This window comes from Chelonia mydas, chromosome 9, assembly GCF_015237465.2.
Source record: "Chelonia mydas isolate rCheMyd1 chromosome 9, rCheMyd1.pri.v2, whole genome shotgun sequence".
Lineage (NCBI taxonomy): Eukaryota > Metazoa > Chordata > Testudines > Cheloniidae > Chelonia > Chelonia mydas.
Window position 1 is genome coordinate 12,298,149 of NC_057855.1, and position 14,604 is coordinate 12,312,752.

At 45.8% G+C, this 14,604-nt stretch overlaps 1 long non-coding RNA gene across 1 annotated transcript; it reads right to left on the reverse strand.

Annotated features, from left to right (window-relative positions):
• Window positions 1–6,366: 6,366 nt before the first annotated feature.
• LOC119567062 lies at window positions 6,367–12,544 on the reverse strand. The gene is made up of 3 exons (XR_005226775.2): window positions 12,415–12,544; window positions 9,021–9,098; window positions 6,367–8,452 (listed from the first exon to the last, which is right to left on the reverse strand). It is a non-coding gene; the product is annotated as an uncharacterized LOC119567062 (long non-coding RNA).
• Window positions 12,545–14,604: the final 2,060 nt, after the last annotated feature.

The following is a 14,604-nucleotide window of genomic DNA, read 5'->3' on the forward strand; positions in this document are numbered from 1 at the left end:
TAGAGCCAAATCATACTCCTGCTCCTTTGAAAGTGATATGGGACCAGTTTAGAAAGGTAAGAAGAGCCATGTGAAAGGATAATATTATTTTGTTCTCATCTCTGCTCTTTTGCAGCTTATTGAAGGAGTAGATTCATTCACTCCAAGAGCTGGTAATCTATTACTGAGCCTTTAAGATTGTGGGCCCTATCTCTGGCTGTTGTGATTAAATAATAGGGGGCTAATAGTCCATAAAAAAGCAGGACTATGTGTTGTCATGGTTACCCAAAGGAAACTAGTTTTTTAAAGACGTGTGTCCAGATTCAGACTCTCTGCACCTGTTTTCTCAACAACTTGGAGCACAGCAGGCCCGATTCGGCTCTCATTTGCAATGGTGGAACACAGTTGAAGTCAAGGGGCCCAATCATAGGCACCGACTCCGTGGGTGTTCCGAGGCTGAAGCACCCACGGAAAAAAAACAGAGGGGGCTCGGCACCCACCAGCACCCACGGATCAGTGCCGCCCACTCCCCCTCAGTGCCTCCTGCACGCCGATGGCCCCGCTGATCACCTCCGCCCTCTCCCTCCCAGGGCCTCCCGCCTGCCGCAATCAGCTGTTCAGCAGCATGTATGAGGCGCTGGGGGCAGGGAGAGGAGCGGAGTGGGAGCAGGAAGAGGCAGGGCAGGGTGGGGGTTTAGGGGGGAAGTGGTGGAGTGGGAGCGGGGCAGGGGTCAAGCACCCCCCAGGAGCCGAGTAAGTCGGCGCCTATGGGCCCAATTCTCCTGTCCACCTGAGATGCACTCAGCACAGGTATGGAGCAGGGTGTGCAAAGATGACACTGAGCTCCTCTGATGTTCTGGGCATGGCAGGGCGCCTTTCTGGCCCCTGGCAGGTGTCAGAGCAGCTTCTAGGGCCACGGGCAGCCAGGAATAGCTGGATTACAGAGGTGTTTTGCCCTATTCCCTTACTTCCCCGCCTGCCCCTCTCAGAGCCTACCTACAATGGGGGCTATGATGGGGGCCAGGCTAGAGCCATTCCGCTACCTGTTGGGGAGCCCCTTTATGCTCAGAGTGTTCCTCAGAAGAGAGCTCCTGCCTCTACGTCCCCTTTCCTCTACCCAAACACCATAAAAGCCTCTTAGCAAAGCAGAGGATTGGGGCCATGGAGTAACACCAGTGTAAAGGTGGAAGATCAGAATCAAGCCCAACATGTTTGCAAAACCAGCATTAGCAAGAGCCCATATACCAGATACTTATGACCCCCTGCACTGCCTCTCATATAGACATCAGCTAGCCTAAGGGCCTGATCCAGCTAGGCACTGAGCATCCCCAACTTCCATTGAAGTTGGTGGAGGTTGAGGATGCTGGACAGCCTCCAGAAGGCAGTCGACACTTCATAGGGCAGACTTTAAAGCACCTAGGCCACACAATCCTGACACCAGACCCTGCTTTTGGAATGGTTCTTTGCAGCTCCAGTCACGGAGGAGCTCTGGTATGTGATATCTTTGGGAGAAAGGATGGTTTTATGGTTAAGGCACTAGACTGGGAGCCAGGGGTTCATCTCATGATTCTGCAACAGGACTCCCATGTGACCAGGGCCACTTAGTAGCTGATTCTGCAAGGTGCTTAAATGGTTTGCTGGCTCCAGGCCAGAGTGCTCAGCACTTTGCAGGGCAGAGGCCTACATATTTCTGTGCCTCAGTTCCCCATCTGTGAAATGGAGCTACTTGTTCTCTCTCTCCCAGGGGTGTTGTGAGGATAAACCGATTGATGGCTGTGAGAGGCTCAGATACTATAACGATGGGGACCATGTAAGTACCTACATATAGTAGATCAAAAAAAAGAATCTCCTCTCATAGCTGCTGCCCGTTGTTCTTACATAGGAGAGGTGGCGCTTCCTTGGCTCTGATCTGAAATTATTGGAAAGGTCCTAGAGTATGGTTATTTATGTTGTCTGGATTTTTTTTAAGTTAGTCACCCTGGAACAATAAGCCATAAATCAACTGAAAACCCGAGCTACAGATTACTAATCTGAAAAGTAGGTTTTGCACCAGGGAATGCATCCTTAGATCACAAAAGCAAGAGAGATTTAAAAAATAGGGCACTTTGTCTTGTTCTGGATAATTCAGCAGAGAGCTCCAGCCACACAAAGCCTATATAGTGATGCAGGGATAATGCATTCCTCATCCCCTTCCCCACTAGGCTTCAGCTCTGCCTTGAACACATTGTATAGCACCAGGTAAGTGGTGCAATGCGGGTCACTCTATTTTCCATGGAGGTTAATGTGATGAATGTACAAGCTCCAGTCAGATGCTGGGAAGGAAGAGGCCAACGCTCCCTCCTCTCTGGCTTTAGGAAGGGCTTCTGGTAGTGGAATTAAGTCCACTCTACTCACAATTAAAGGGCTGTGCTTTGGCACTTGAGGGGAAACTGGCAATGAGATTCAAGGGGGAAGGTGTTCTAGGAAGCAGAGAGCCAAAAGGGGAAGCAAGTAGACTGACTGATTCCTTTTCTTTCCGTCCCTCATGCATCTGGCTGAAGAAGGCACACTTCCAGGGTTGGATTAGGGAAACACTATTGGTTTTGGCCCTTGATGGAGAGAGGACATTCTATAGATTTACTTCAGTCATATGCTGCAACAAAGCCTATGACAAAGGTATTAGAACTCCACCTAGGTTTGCAGCATCCTTTCCTTGTCCTATCACTTACATACACATAGCAAAAGTGACCCTCCTTTACAGGGTGACTTTCTCAATGGTACCCATGGTGGAAGCTGTTTGCATTCTTCCATGGAGTTGGAGATCTTTTCCCTTCTTGGACCATGGGATTAAAGAGCACCTTTACTAAAGGAAAGAGGGATGGCAGAACACTACCCCTTACCTGTCCAGGCCATTTTCTAGAACAAGTCTTCATGCTCAGATGCCATTCTGGGACATGTGTGAATAGATCTAATCAAATCAGCATCACTGAAGATTCCAAATCTGTCTCCAGTATTCTGTACAGCATACAAAGGGTGCTACACTTACTGGCTGGAGCACAGTAACTGCCTTTTCCATGAAGCTATCCAAATTAGTCACTGGAATCAGTTCATCTCATCTGTGACAATAATGAGAATTTCCAGACAATATGACAGACAGGAGGGAAATAGGTTGAAAGGCGGTATCACAGAGGGCTTTATAAGATTCTGTACGTTTCTAAAGCAAATCAAGACACACTATAGAACTGTACTTTATTTCCTGATTCCTTGGAATGAAAGTACTCATGCAGTCTTGTGGGTGGGAGGGAAGAATAGCACTTTTTAAAAGGCAGACGCTGTTGATTATTCAATAACCTAAATCTTTAAGAGCCAAATTATAAAACTGTTTGTGCACAGTTTAAGCATCTAAATGCACTTTTCCATGTAATGGAAATTGTAAGGTCAAGCACGCAATCTGCAAACCCAACTCCATGCATGCTTAAGAGTGTGCACCAGCAACCATGCCTGTCTGTGCATGCTCTTCGGTGGCAATTTTTTCAAATTGTTCCTAAATTCTAAACTGCAAAAAGGATAAAGTTGCCCATTTGAAAGAAACCCAAACAGTTACAACACAAAACAAGCTGAAGAGATTTGACCATGAAGCAGTACTGAAAACCAGCAGGGGGTTTGTTAGCAGTTTACAATATCTAATAGGTGACTAAGAAAGAAAATTCACCAGAAAGAAATGTTGGCATTCCATCAAAAATGCTGATTTTTTAATCAGGGACCTTAAGCCCTTGTAAATCAAGAGCCGGATTTGCAAGCTGTGGGATACCTGCACTCAGATGAGACAAAGCAAGCCAACTGGAAAACTAGTCAAGCCTGACAAGTTCAACAGACTCCTCATATTCTCAGGACTGTTAGAATGAATGTCTAAAGAAAGTATTTTTAATTAATGTTCTGGGATGCCCCCAAGAACCTCTTTCCTTAGTTAAAAGTAAGAAAGGAACCATATCTATCAACACACACACACACACACACAAAGCCCCAAGCAGCCAGAAAAGTACCCTTTCCTTGTAATGCCTTTTATTACAGTTCATTATTGAAGCCCTCAAGTGCACTATATCATCAGAGTAATAACAGTGATGCCATAATAAATAGGACTGGTTACAAAGCACTGTAAGCAGAGGGGAAATTAATCTATTTAATACACATGCAGGAGATGTATGTGTTTGGGTGGGAGCAGAGATTTTTAATTAAAACTGAGAAAGGTGTCTTCCCTAGAATGAAATAAATGCCAGGAAAACTTTGTTTAGCTTTCAGACTCCAAAATGAGTTAAGTATAAAGGAAGCTGGTCTCCTTCTGTTTGTTAATGACCTGTGACATAATAAAAGCAGAAGGGATCAGTGCAAGAGGAACAGGCAAAGTTAGATTTTTATGTAAAGGTTGTTCAGTCAGACCTGCCCTCAAGGTGCAATGTTGCCAGACACCATGAAACCTGGCTGTTGTCTTTTCTGCAATGCAGCCCAAATGTTTTATAATAATCTGCAACCTCACCAGTGTTTTTATCATCTGTTTGATTTATAGGACCACAGTTGGCCTTTTTTCTGATCATGGATCATTTGCAAATAAATCCTGATTTCTGCAATGATATTTTTTTTATTAATATTTATCGAATAGTTTGTGCAAACAAATTAAGGCTGCTGGTCTGCTCAGATCACTGCCTATCATGCTGACCTATATTGTCTCATTGTTTAACTGTGCTCTCTTGCCTGTCTGTATGCATCTGTTGTCTCTTGTCTTTAGACTGTAAGTTCCTTGGGGCAGGGACTATCTTTTTATTCTACAGCACCAACCACAACTAGGGCTCCTAGGTGCTAAGGTAATTATTAGTATTTGTGTATATGTCACCCTATAGTGTTTTGCAAACAGTTCATTGTTACTTATTCCTGGCATCTGACTGATCACCTAAATCAGGTGTGTGTTCTTCTGTTCTGTGATTGGATGATCGGAACTGTTAAAACAGGAAAATAACCAACAACAGTCCTGGTATAAATTTTACAATGAATCATCATTCATTAATCTTTTGTGACTCCCAAACATTTTCACAAATAAACCAATAATCATATGAACAACTCGTAAACAAATTAATTAAAAGCAAAGTGAACTCGCCACAATTATTCGTGAAAATATGTATCAGTCCCTCTTTGTTCTAGTCAGCCAGCTCTAGTAGCCAATAACTCATTGTTTGTTCTCAAATAGGATTAGCAATACTCATATGTGACTGAATAGTTAATGATTAGCAAGAAGAAAAACGTATGTTTCATCACAAACTCAGAGTAATTTCTATTTTCCTCACAGGGCAGTGTCAGTGTTCTGCATATAAGCCCAGTCTCATTCTTCCATATTTTAAATAAAGAAGTATGGTAAATATCAGGTCCCTTAGCAACCCACTTAATTATCTTATTTTTAGAAGATCCTTTACCACCATCTCTCAAGAAGACAATATAGGCTGGTTAGATATGAACTTCTCATACGGTTAACTAGAAAACAACCATGCTTTGTTTCAAGAGTGCTTTGGAAGTTAGAACATCATTAAATCGAATGGATACATTGCAGCTTCTAGCTCAAGCGACACATTTCTCAAATACTGACATTCACGGATGATACATGGACACTACATTGCAATTGCTTCTCCTCCTGCAAGAGAGACCAGACAACATGAGAGACCAGACAACACGTAGCAGATGTATAGTCACATTGCTTAGTGGAAGGCACTCAAATTCTACGGTGATGAGTGTGGTATAAGAAACTATACAGAACAGAAGGAGCTTTCTCAAGTTCTATCGACTGGCATCCTTGAAAGACAGGGAATAATGCATGATGAGAGAGAAAATCTATTGGTCAGTGACATACTTTCAAATAAAGATTCTACTACATCCACAATGTCATGCATGGCCAACTGATGTTAACAGAATTGTGTTTGCTTACAGGTTATATTTGGCCCACAATGATTTACCTAAAGCCTCCTTCAATTAACACTCCAGCTAGCCCAACCATTATGTAGACCTATATTTCCACTATGATAGGTGATGAAAATGACAAGTGGAAATTTACCATTTATTAAATAACCTCAGAGAGTCCACAACAGATTACAAAGGTAATGACAACTTGCAAGGGAAATTGTGATGATACAGCTTTAAGAGAGAGAGAGAGAGAGATGATTAAGGAAAAGAGGAGAATCCAAAGAACTTCTGTCATAAAGAAAGGTGACAACAACAGGGTTCAAAAAAGAACTAGATAAATTCATAGAGGATAGGGCCATCGATGGGCAGGGATGGTGTCCCTAACCTCTGTTTGCCAGAAGCTGGGAATGGGAGACAGGGAATGCATCACTTGATGATTACTTGTTCTGTTCATTCCCTCTGGGGCACCTGGCATTGGCCACTGTTGGAAGACAGGATACTGGGCCAGATGGACCTTTGGTCTGACCCAGTATGGCTGCTCTTATGTTCTTATGACGTGATATCCAATTCCACTGTTATGGAAGAGACCCTGGCTGGTGTTGAACTGTCACCTCTGCTAAAAGGCACTGAAACAAAAAATAAATGTAGTAAACTCAAGTTCAAGAGAGACATTTTCTGGATGTGATACTATATCTATCAAACATAAATGAGAACCATTGATACACTGTGTTACTGTCCCATTTCTTTTTCATGCAATGTAGAAGACTGAGAAATGGCAAGAAAAATAACAATATGATTATTATCATTATTTGCATTCCATGAGTGTAGGCTTCAGCTAAGATGAGGGCCCCAATGTGCCAGGTGCTAAACAAACACAAATAGTGTTGGTTATTGCTAAAAACTAAATTTAAAAGTAGAGCAATTATAATTAGGACCTCAAAGACACAGCTTGGTAGCATTATTATATGCTAAGCTCTGGTCACGTCTCTGCACTGTGTAAAGCAGAGATACAATTCAAGGAATTTACAGCTTAAAAGGCAAACACAGACAAGACAAGACAAGACACAACACACTAGTAGACCTAGAATAAGTGGTACCTTAGAATGTGTTTGTGACAGGTTCCTCCCAGGATGCCACCTGGAACTGAGGTACTACTGAGCTTGCCTGACTCACGAGCCTGGGCTCCCTTTACACTGTACTGCTGTGACAGGCCCTCAAGTCCCCTCCAGCACACATACAGGTAGGGACACACCCAGCTGCAGCTACACATAGATGCTGAGATCAGCTCTGCATAGAAAGGCTCAGCTAAGGCACCTCCCAGTTCCTAATGCATGCACCCCCCTTTGGGGTATAAACCCAAATTATACCATCTTGCCATCTTGCACTGCACAGGGGACTGTACAACGTAAGCTCATGAAATTCACCCCCTCCCTCAATGTGGAGGAAAATATGCAACAGCTTTCTGCGCCTCCCCCCGCCGTTATGATTTCCACACACTGGTTTTAGACAAAACAAAAACAAAGATAATTAATTATAAAGGATAGATTTTAAATGATTATACAGGATAGTAAACAAATTGAAGCAGATTACCTAGCAAATAACACAAAAATGCAATCTAAGCTTAATATACTAAAGAAATTGGATATGAGTAGCATATTCTCACTCTAATTGTTGGTTCAGGCAGTTTGCAGAGATTCTTGAGGGCAAGCTGTACTTGCTTGCAGCTTAAAACCCCAGATATTCCTTTCACAAGATAGAAATCCCTCTAGTCTGGGTTCAGCCCTTTTCCCCCAGTTCAATCCTTGCTTCTCAGGTGTTTCTCCTTTGGGTGGGGAGTCAGTGAAGAACCATGATGATGTCACTCCACTGCCTTAAATAGCTGTTGCATATGGTGGGAACCCTTTCTCTCCCAGCTTGGTTCCCACGCCTTTCAGTGGAAAAGAACACTGGTATTCTATGATGGAGTCCAGTACCATGTGACTTGGTCACATGCCCCTGTAGGGAAACAGCAGCCATGATTTGGAGGCTATTTGTAGCGTCCTCACGAAGGCTCCCGGGTAGGAGATTAGCATCTTCTAAGACTTATTGTTCTCCCTAATGGACCTTGCCAGCCAGCCGTCTAGACTGATTACACACACATTTGTAATAGATGCATAGACAATATTCCTAAATTCAGATACCAAAATGATACATGCATACAAATAGGACAATCATATTCAATGAATCATAACCTTTTCAATGATATCTTAAATGACCTATCTTGCATAAAATATATCATAGTTATGCCATAATCATATCATAACAATATCTCTATAAAGAATATGGGGCGTAGTGTCAGTGTTTTCTGTGGCTTTTTTCTTCTTCCTGGAGTCATCCATTTTCCATTCTGTCTTTCACTCCACTATAAATAGGGGGAAGAAGGCAATAATTGGCATCGGTTAATGTGTCGGACTCACTGAAGAGGTGAGTCTTGAATGAGAAGAGAAGGATCTTTTGCAGTGGGATTGGAAGGTTCCTTGCTTGAGGCGCAGCATGGAAGAAAGCATGGCGCCTACACAAGAAATGAAAAGTAACTGGGAAATATTAAGACCGTATAACTGCAAAATGAAATGTGAGCAATGATGAATTGTGCCATGAAAGAATTCTGCCACACACTTGTCTTCCCAGATGAGATGAGAACAAAATTAAAATTTGGATTGAGATATTTACAGTATGCATGAGAGAGAGAGTCCTTTAAAACAGAACCAGATGTAGTCTTAGAAACTGGATGGCATTTTTCCATTTTCTTCATTTAATTATAAATATGTAGTTAAGTGTTCATATGTATTCCACACTGGTTTGTCTCAGAGTATTACTTTGTGTAGACACTGCCAGGTAGGTCATTTTGCTTGTGCCTAACCAATTTACTAATAAATCTGTGTGGAGCTGCCCTCTTAGGGCCAAACAAGGAATTACAATACAATGCAGTATTAGGAAGGGCTGATCCTGCATTCCTTGCTTAGGAATGTAGGAGCAAGCCAGAGATTGTGTCTGGGTGAGGTTATATCATACTCAGAAACACCATTCTCTAAAAATGGTATTTCCACAAACAGATTAGAAGCATCAGGTCAGATCCATACCTGGTGTAAATAGCTCCATTGTCCTTCAGTGACCTGTAATGATTTTAATGTCTCAGCAGTAAGCCATAGTGCCCAAAGCTAAACAAGATAAAAAATATGAAGGTTGATTTGGCATCTGTGGTGGTGGGTAAACCAAACAGCATGCCCGCTTTTTTTCTATGCTTGCAAAACAGACATTACATAAGAGCATTTCTTCAATGATTTATACCAGGGATGAGTTTAAGTATATTGACAAGTTTCAGAGTAGCAGCTGTGTTAGTCTGTATACGCAAAAAGAAAAGGAGTACTTGTGGCACCTTAGAGACTAACCAATTTATTTAGCATATTATTAATTTGGCACTGACAGTTTGCTCAGCAATAAACACCACATAACTAAACTCACGGTTTCCATCCCAAGAAGCTTGCAATCTAAAAGATGTTTTTGCATGAATGATGAACTTGCTTTTCTGCAACAGTGGCTGCACCAAAAACAGCTGCAAGCGTTGCATGTGGCCAAGTTGCATACATACATCTTTAAAAATCTGACCCCCATGGGAACAGTACGAAATGTATTCAGCGTTGGTTTTGTATATACCAGTGCAGGGGATTCTGTGCGCACACATGGATGCAGTGGAAAATGCTGGGGGCTCATTTTAGGACAAGCTGTTTAGGTATAAGGCCCTTTGTGTTTCATTTTGATAAAATTTCCAATGCTGTACATGGGGCCTAACGTGAGCCTGCCAAGAACTGAATCTGGTGTTGGTTTTTTTTTTTTTGGCCTAGAACTCGTTTAACTTCATGCTGACTGCTGCATGCAGTGGCCATCAGATAAAGTACAGCACAGCCTGTCCACATTGCAAAGGATAAGCCCAGTTCTGGAACTGTAAACTCTGGATAACACTGCGGCACATATAATCTAGGACTCTTCAGAGCCCTCTGGGACAAAGTCAATAAAACCCAATCTAGTGAAGCTGGCATTCCACATCGTGAAATTGTCATGATGCAATATTGTGACATCATAATGTACATATGTTATCATACAAACATCTCCACATCACTGTGCAAAATCTAGGTTGATGACATCACATCTGCCCTAAATTTTTTCCTGTGTCCTTCAAGTCTTAACTTGCAGGTAACAGGACAGTTCCAATGACGTCGGCTCTAATCCATTTACACAGAATCAATGGCTTGTGAGGTCAAACTTGTCGAGCAATGGCGAAGACCAGACTGATAATACATGGTTCTTTGAAATTCCTATTCACAGGGCATTGAGTAAGTGGTAGATTTCTCCTCTCTCCCCCACTACCATCATGTGTCACTCTCACCCGCATTCTCCCTGGCAGCAGTTAGTTTGGAAAGCCTGGCCTGCCCATCACCCACCCTTTCTTCCCTCTGTCTGGTGATTTAGATATCAGACTGGGGGAGGCTGAGATAACTTTTCCACACTGACTCCTGGCATTAGCGATCACAACAGAAAAGGTGGGGAATATGGCAATCCCCAGGATAGGGGAAAATTTGCTAAAGGGTGTTCTTGGTTTCTAAGGGCCACATGTCCCTACCCCTACTTGATGCTGAAAATCCCCCTACCCCCAGGGTATTGAAAGGGGTGTGTAAATCCTGTATAGAAATGTATTTCCTACTCTCCCTTGACTCTTTGAATGGCTGCAATGTGGGTTTACTCAGAGTATATGGGGTCTTTTTACTCACTTGAGAGATTCCACCTTTCCTTTTTACTCCTGAAGTTTTCAAGGCCAGACTAGGGTGCCCAGGTGGCCGGTTTTCAGCTGGAAAGTCCTGTCAACAAGGGGGACCTGACAGCGTCTGGTCAGATCTACTGATTGGACACCCAAAGTCCGGGGAGGCTGGGAGTCGCTGGGTCATCACCAAAGTTCCCTCTAAGCCACGTGGCCGCGCAGCAGCTTATTAAGCACCATGCCGGCACTCAGGGCTGCGGCGGGGAGAGAGGCCCCTCCCCAGCCCCAGACCTGCCAGGGCAGGGAGAGGCACCCCTCCCCCAGCCTGACCCCAGCCCGGCCCGGGCAGTACCGGGTTTATAATGGCGGCAGGCCCACGCTCAGAAGGGGCCCCGCTGGCCCGGCCTAGCTCTTCTCCAGCCCCTCCCCATGCTCCTCTAGGCCCGGCGGCCCAGGCTTCTCTCCGTCCCCCACTCCGCCCACTCACTCCTCTCAGCCAGCCGGCTGAGGGCTCCTCTCTCTGCCCCTGCCCTCCATCACAAGCAGGCAGCAGCCACAGGCTGCCTGCCAGCGACGGGGCGGAAAGGAGTCCACAGTCGCTGCCGCTCCTCCGGGGCACCGGTGACAGACGGTCCACCTCTTTGGGCGAAGCCGCAGACCGTCACCGGCGGCCCTGACTGCGGCCAGACCTGCCGCGGCCAGGGGAAAGGCACCGATCCTGTCGCCCAGCCCCGAAGCTGCCGCGGCAGGGAGAGGTGCCTCTTCCCCCCAGCTCAGGTGCTGCTGTGTGGAGAGAGAGCTGGGGGGAGTCCTCTCTTCCCGCTGTAGCCCCAGAGCAGCGTGCCCCCCAATCCCCGGCCCCATCCCAGAACCCGGCCTCCCCAGCCGGAGCCCTCCTGCACCCAACCCTCTGCCCCAGCCCGGAACCCCTCATCCTTGGCCCCACCCCAGAGCCCGAACCCCCAGGTAGAGTCCTCACCCCTCTACACTCCAACCCTCTGCTCCATCCTGAACCCCTCATCCTCACCCCAGAGCCTGCACCCCCAGCCGGAGCCCTCACCCCTCCTGCACCCCAACCCTCTGCCCCAACCCGGAACCCCTCATCCTTGGCCCCACCCCAGAGCCCAAACCCCCAGGTAGAGTCCTCACCCCTCTACACTCCAACCCTCTGCTCCATCCTGAACCCCTCATCCTCACCCCAGAGCCTGCACCCCCAGCCGGAGCCCTCACCCCTCCTGCACCCCAACCCTCTGCCCCACCCCAGAGCCCGAACCCCCAGCCAGAGTCCTCACCCCTCTACACTCCAACCCTCTGCCCCAGCCCTGAGCCCCCTCCCACACTCCGAACCCCTAGGGGAGGGATAGCTCAGTGGTTTGAGCATTGGCCTGCTAAACCCAAGGTTGTGAGTTCAATCTTTGAGGAGGCCATTTAGGGATCTGGGGCAAAAATTGGGGATTGGTCCTGCTTTGAGCAGGGGGTTGGACTAGATGATCTCCTGAGGTCCCTTCCAACCCTGATATTCTGTGATACCTATCTGTGATACCTGCCTCACCCCCACCATATGAATTTTGTTATGTGCACCTATATGGAGGCGATGCGTCACACATCACCTCCATATTGGTGCACATAACAAAATTCATTCTGCACATGCATGGGAAAAATTAGAGGGAACACTGGTCATCACCCGCATCAGCCCCTACTTAGCCAGGGCCACCTCCTACCTGCTGCAGCTCCCAGTCCCAGCTCCGGAGGCGAGTCCCTCCCAAACCAGGTGGGTTGGGAGAAGATGGAGAGGGGAAGAGCAGATGATCATAATGGTCCCTTCTAACCTTAATATCTATGAGTCTATGAGCAGCGAGCGGCAGGGGGAGGGGAGAAGAGGAGCGAACGGAGGTGGGGCCTTGGGGAAGAGGCGGGGCAGGGGAGGTTCTTGCACTGCTGGAGTGTCCGTTTTTTAAATATTACAAAGTTGGTAACCCTAGTCCAGACCCTTGTGTTTGGTGAAATGCAGATCGTGTGACATGTCTGCTGTCTTTATACGGGACTTTTAATACTACCTGGACCTGGGTTAATATTTCCTATTCCCAAAGCTGCTTTGGACACCAAAGGTTTTGTTTAGGTTTCAGCAATGGGTTCTCAGGCTTGCAGCTACTAGTCAGGCATTGAGCACTGGCTATGCAGAGAAAAATTCAAACCCATCAGAAGCACAGAGTTTATCATTAATGTTGCAGTCGGAGTCTTTTGTATATTAGCCTGGTTTCTGAAAATATTTCCAACAGATGCTGGTAGGCCAATGAGCCTCCCACAGCTGCAACCCTAGACAAATCCAGGAACTGTTGTTTATTCCCCTTTCACAGTCTGAGTCCTTGCGACATCGCCCACGGTGCTGTTGCTAGGCAGCAGACAGTGTTCTGCAGCAAACGCTGGGGGATTGAGGTTGGGGGGTGAGGGAGGAAGCCAGTTGGGGGCTGGGTATTGGAAAGTGCTGAGACAGAGTTTCCTCTCCTTGTCAGCCTCACAGCCTTCATGTTCCAGTCACATAATGAGCCAAAAAGCCAGCCCCTTCGGCGAGAAAAGGAAACAGTTGGATGCTGTGATTAAACAGAGCGTCTGAATTTTATTTCATGGTGAAATTGCTACAGTTCTGATCTACTCTATGGACATCGCAGCTCACCTCCAAGGCCGGTAAATCAAATGAGCACAGAATTGCCAAATTCACCAACCATCAGCAAAGAAAATGAACCTGTTCTCGTTGGACCTGCTTTGCTTTCATGTTTCAGCCAATGCTGAGTCACATCATCTCTCCCAAACAGCAACACAGCACAGGACAGGGGGACTTACTCACTGCCTTCACCCCAAAGGAACCAGCATACTGGAGCCTGGTGCCACAGGGCACTGACCTAATGGGACTTTACCCTGCATATGGCAGAATATAACACTCCACAGAATGTTCTTTCCCATCAGATTGGGGAATGGACAAAAGGGGGTAGGGCTTGGATGCAGAGATCCCTCCAGCATGTGGGCAGCCCAAAGCAAGGAATCCTGCCGTTTGCCATTCATCTAAGCTGCTTGCGAATAACTTGGCATGTTTCCCAGTAGAACCAGAAACTGATTTTCTACAGAAGTTTGATTATTCTTGTTGTTAAAACAGAATAGGAAATGAAGGCTTTGTCAAAACAAGTGCTATATTTATTGCTCAGTTTAATTGCTTAATGCACATCTCACGCCTAAGAATTTGATGGTGCTGATTTCCTATTAGGTCACCCTTAGAAACAAAGCCACACAGAGAAATCACACAACTGTAGGTTTAAAATGTAACTGGCTGGCACACAATTAACTCCAAGAATTAATGCAATGGAAAGACATCGGCCTTGATCCTGGGTTGCATGTGCAAAATGCGCACTGCAGCTTCATGGGTAATTCTGGTGTCACTAAGATACACGTTCCTGGTTTTCTAGCACTTTTTACACCAGAAACACACAAGTGCAGACAAAGGGTGCTTTGTGTAACAGGGACGAGTCAAAGGAATGAGCCATGCAGCTACACCCACGGTCCCTTCAATTCATTTCCTTGTCTCTGCCTCAGTAGCTCATAGGAGGACTGTAATCCCTGAACAGATCTACTTGAATATCCTGGTGGTGCACAGAGTGGAGCAGGGTGAACAGGATGAGCTGGGCATATGTGAGAATAGGCACAAGCAGTTCCTACAGTGAATGCTGAATAAATCTGCAGAGGGCAAGTGCCCCACTGGGAAATCTCTGATTCCCATGCCATAGCCACTGTAAAGTACCCCCAACATCTGCACTAGAACCACAATCATGTATTCATCTGCAAAGATTCTTACCAACCCCTGACGTCCACTGCCAGATGTTGAGGAACCTCTTCACACCAGCTACTAATTTCAGGGCTTT